Here is a 5,542-nt window from a genome sequence, read left to right on the forward strand (position 1 = left end):
GGACACACGGGGACAGACGGACACATGGGGACAGACGGACACATGGGGACAGACGGACACATGGGGACAGACGGACACATGGGGACAGACGGACACATGGGGACAGACGGACACATGGGGACAGACGGACACATGGGGACAGACGGACACATGGGGACAGACGGACACATGGGGACAGACGGACACATGGGGACAGACGGACACATGGGGACAGATGGACACACGGGGACAGACGGACACATGGGGACAGATGGACACACGGGGACAGACGGACACATGGGGACAGATGGACACACGGGGACAGACGGACACATGGGGACAGACGGACACGCAGGGACAGACAGGCACCCAGGGACAGCCAGGGCTGAGGCCCCTCTCTCTCGCTGGGCTCCTCTCCAGGCTGAGCAGCCCCAGCTCCCTCAGCCTCTCCTGGGCACAGAGATGCTCCAGGCCCTTGCTCAGCTCCGGGAGCTCCTGGCCCTGCTGTGCTGAGGGACAGGGCTGGACACAGCACCCAGAGGTGCCTCCAGGGCTGAGCCAGACTGCAGATATCCTGGTACAAGACTGATGTGCTAAATTTGATAAAAAAGATAATCCGACTCCAATTTTCACACCAAATTAATCATAAAGTAGTTGTTGTCACGTCATAATTTTTAAAGTTGAAGGTGTCTTCTTCCATCTTGATGTTTTAACCCTCCCTCATCCACCTGAATTAATTCCCCAAAATCATCTGTTCTTCCAACCGTGGTACTTCAATCATACTCCAATCCCAGGATGCCAGAGCGGTTTGGGTTGGGAGGGATCTCAGAGCCCATCCTGTTCCACCCCGTGCCGTGGGCAGGGGCACCTTCAGGCACATTAAGGTCACCATGATGCAAACACGCTGACTTTGGGGTGGAACCAGTGTCCCTGTGCCAGCTGCACCAGGGCAGCCTCACTGAGGTTCCTGGAAAGGCACAGGATTCTTCTTGTGCAGGAAAAGGGAGCAGATTTCCAGAATAACTGCATCTAATCACTGACAACAGAGCTCTTACATTATGACATGATGGATCAAGGACATGACATCCTACATTTTAAATAAGTCCAAACGATCCTGAACAGGCCAAGAACATGAGAAATTCCCAAATATGATTGACCTGATCCTCCATGTATGTTCTGCCCAGCCCTGTGGCCCAGGGGGTGTGCCCCAGCACTGCTCTGTGCCTCCCCAGGGCTGTGGGGGATGCCAGAGCCCCGGGAGGCACTGGGAGGCACTGGGGAGGCTCTGGGGGGCACTGGGAGCACTGGGAGGCACTGGGAGGCACTGAGAGGCACTGGGAGCATTGGGGGGCACTGGGAGGCTCTGGGGGGGCACTGGGAGCACTGGGAGGCACTGGGAGGCTCTGGGAGGCACTGAGAGGCACTGGGAGCATTGGGGGGCACTGGGAGGCTCTGGGGGGGCACTGGGAGCACTGGGAGGCACTGGGAGGCTCTGGTGGTGCCAGGGCAGGAGGTGCTCCAGGCACGGCTGGACGTGGCACTCAGTGCTCTGGTTGGAGTGACAAGGTGGGCATTGGGCACAGGTCGGACTCAATGATCTCAGAGGTCTTTTCCAACCTGATTCTGCTCCCGTGTCCCAAGGGACATGGCTGTGCTTTCCCTCCACACAGGCAGTGCTTCCCGAGCAGCGGCATGAGCACCTGCAAGGCAGGAGCTGAGGAGCTCAGACGAGGAGAACAGGCGCCCTGGAGACGTGGCACAGTCCGGCTGGGACAGCACGGGGGCAATCACAGCGGTGTGCCAGGGCAGGAGGCGAATGCTCGTTCCCTCAGGAAGAGGCAGGTGGACAGAGGGGTTGGAAAGTGCTCCCAATGAAGCTCCTTTGTGCATACAGCCCACTTATGCACAGCCCTCCAAACGGGGCCAGGATTTGACTCACTATGAGTAATAGGAATGTTTTAAACAGAGAAAAGAATACTAATTCCCATAAAAATACAAATAGGTCTACGTTTGGCTCAACAGCACCAGGCCAGTGATTTTCCACAGTGTACTGCCAAGTAGCTGAATGTGACATTCAAGTAGCTCAAGTGTAGGTGTTCCTTGGGAGAAAATACAGCTCTAACGAGGACCATTCTCCAAAAGAGAAGACTAAAGATTGGGTATCTAATACAGCTTTTCAAAATTTAACCAAACAGCTACATTTCTAGAAGTGCCACGTTTCCCTTGAGGCCCCACAGGTGGTGTTGGCAGCCAACACTTCTGAACACCCACCTGCTTGTTTGCAGCCTAAAGCACTTTTGACAGTGGTAGCCCATGTGGTTATCCGAGCTCCCAGGAAAGGGTGACACTGCTGGGCTGAGAGCCACCCCTCACTAAAGCCTGCAGGGCTCCCGGGAGACACGCGGAGCCGCATGGGTTAGGAGCACTTTGCATGGAAAAGTTTCTGCTTTACATCTGGTAGAAGAATATGAATTTTGGAACCTGTCATTGAGTAACCCACGCATGGCTCACCAAGGGACAGCTGTTGCTAAGTGCTCATTCACAGCCACGAGGGGAACCAGTGCTGGGAACTGGAATTAGGCAGCTCCTGCCCACAGCCTCCTGTAGCTGGATCACGTACAGTTTACATGCCACTGATTTCTAATTAATAGTGAAGCAGAGGGAATAATTAAGTTACTGAAGTAATCTCAGCATCATCTATAAACAGGGCTATTTTTCTGTTCTTTTGAATGTCACTTCTTATTTATCATCATAAGCATCCTTACAAATAAATTTGCTTTACAAACACTGCAGGGTTTTTTCAATTACCTTTTTTATAGGTAACATGATTGTTGATAGGAAAATCCAGCTGTAAGTAGAATTTTATCTGTAATAATGTTATTTGGAGAGAAAACCAGGGCTGCAGTCTGAGAGGGATATCATGACGAAGTGTTTGGGTTAGTGGCTGGCAGTGCCATCTCAGAGTCAGAAGCCCCAGTTCTGAGATCTGGGGAGGATCACGGGGCTGCCTCTGTGCCTCAGATGCCGTGCTGGCGCAGTGAGGGTGGTAAAGCATCTGGCTTGTCAGGTATTTTACAGTCCCCCAAGGAAAGATGGAGTGGATCTGATGGGGATATTCACACACAGCTGACTTTGCACAGCTTTGCAAGGAGTAGAGTGTGGTTAAACTTGGGGCCTTCCAGTTCCCAGCAGGAGAACCTCGTGTGGCTTTTTCCGTGCTGGGGAACAGTCTGGAACTTCTTCCTGGACAATGTTTGCATTAATTGGCTGTAATAATGGCATGTCCATGTGAAAGGAGCACTGTGGGCACAAAGTGCCACCCACAGACATAAGAATAAACACATTAATGTTATGCAAATACCATGGTCTTCAGAAGTCTGTGGGCCTCAGAACATAGCGCACACAAAGCACACCTTGAGCTATGGGGCAGGTTCACCCTGTCATCCTTCCACACAGAAAACCCTCCTAAGACAGTAAGTATAGCAAAATCAGGCTTCTCTGTTTTGAAACAATTTCCATGGTAACTTGAACTGCCTTGGTTCTTCATAAATTCTGCCTCTCTCTGGTGCAGCTGGGATTTCAAGTCAGACCACTTTGCAATGCTCTGGGAGTGTAGAAACAGCTCACGCAGCTGAAAGATGCCATGGAGGAAATGTTTCAAAGAGGGGGCTGCTGGACTCCAGTCCAGGCCCCTCATTTGGTAAAACCATCTCACTCTGGCCTGCCTTTTCAGCTCTGCTGAGCATTGAGCACTGCCCCAGACCAACAGAGGCAGGGCTGGGGTCTGGCCCGGGCCAGCAGCACCACACCTGGGGACAGACGGAGCCCAACGGCAAAAAAACACCTCTAACAAACACTGTTATTCCTTCTAAGATACACAGTAAAATACAATTAGTTGCAGCACACAAAATGAGGCTGTGCATGACAAAGCCAGCCTGATAATTGCCTTCAGAGCTGCTGAGGTTTTTAACTCTTTAGCATTATTAACATCAGCGCATAAAGACTTTGCTTACATGCTTGAGGTGAGCTGTGGTACAGAAATAATAATCCAGGTGACCTTCCAAGCTGCTGCTTGTCATGAATTATTTTCTTCTGCCTTGAGGAAATTTCTAAATATATATCTGTATATATGCATGCAAACAAGCAAACCTGGCAGTTGCAGCGTAGAGAAGTTGCATCACCGCCCCTCCCAGCGCAGCAACTGGCCCGAGCACAGCTGCTGAGAAAACCCCAGGAAGCACTCGGGTTTGAAATTAAAGAGCTTGTTCTAATATTTAGCTGTGATGAATGTGACTGGGAGTACATGTATTTCATCAGGCGTCTGTGAGTCAGGCGTGTGAGTCACAGACGGAGCTGCGCTGGGGCTGCGCAGCAGCCGGTGAGGCCTGTCCCAACAGCTCCACGGCATGCACAGCTCCCACTGACTCCCCCAGGACACTCCGGGAGTGTGAGGACAGCACCGGGACGTGCCCGCTGTCCCAGCAGCTCTGGAGAGGGCCTCAGCCCAAGCGCCTTCCACAGTTCTCCTTTTTCAGGTCCTTACCTCGTGTGCGTCCTTACATCACAAACCCCATGGACTTGAGGGCACTGGGGAGCCAGGTGCAATTCAGCACAGCGAGGAGAACCCAGCTCCAAGTAATTAACAATAATGTATAATTGTTACCAATTTGGTTTTACACAAATTACACAGTATTATTAAATTAAGCAGACCATGTTCTTGCATCTGAGCATTAGCAGCATAACTCATTTTCATGCCATTTTTTAAAATAGCACTGGTAATTAGTCCTGTGCTTTCCAAGCCCATCACATGCAGCGCTTTGTTTTCAGCAAAACACCCACCAAAAACTGCTCGAGTTCTCTAATTGCAAAGATTCACTTCACAAGGCTGCACAGTTCCTTTCTGCTCTGGGTGTTATTCAGGAACAGCCAACTGGAATTTATTGAAATTACGCTGAAACATAAACGATGAAAACTACTCCTCAGCTGAGGGGGGTAGCCTTTGCAGGCCAAGGCTCTGCCCACGGGAACTCTCACCCCGGAGTGACCAGGCGCAGGGGATCAGGGTGGAAATGCTGGCAAGATCATTTCCATGTCACACACCAAACGCGGGATCGGAGGAGCTGTGCCCTGGGCCACCGTGGCGGCTCCCGCGGCCCTTGGGTGCTGGTGACTCCCTTGGGTGCTCTCTGCCCCAGCTCGGTGCCCCTCTCAGTGCCCTGCCCGGTGCTATGCCCATCACGCTGAGCACTACACCAGCCCCTTTTCCATCGAGGCACGGCAGCCAGGCTGCCCCCGTGCCCTTGCCCACAGTGGGTGTCCCCAGCACCAGCCCTGCGTCCCACCGGCCCCGGCGGCGCACTCGCCCCCTCTCCTTCTGCTTGGCTGGGAAGAAGCTTTTTTTGGCCTCTGCTTCTGTCATCTGGCATTTAAATGTAACGAGAGCTCTCGTTGCTAACATTTATAGCAGCAAAATATTTAAGTTCCAGCGCTTGTAACACGTGTTGTTCATGTCCCCCTGCCAGCCCCAGCTGCAGGCTCCCAAAGCCTTCCCTGGCTCGTTCGG

This window comes from Geospiza fortis, unplaced genomic scaffold (genome assembly GCF_000277835.1).
Source record: "Geospiza fortis unplaced genomic scaffold, GeoFor_1.0 scaffold193, whole genome shotgun sequence".
Classification (NCBI taxonomy): Eukaryota; Metazoa; Chordata; class Aves; order Passeriformes; family Thraupidae; genus Geospiza; species Geospiza fortis.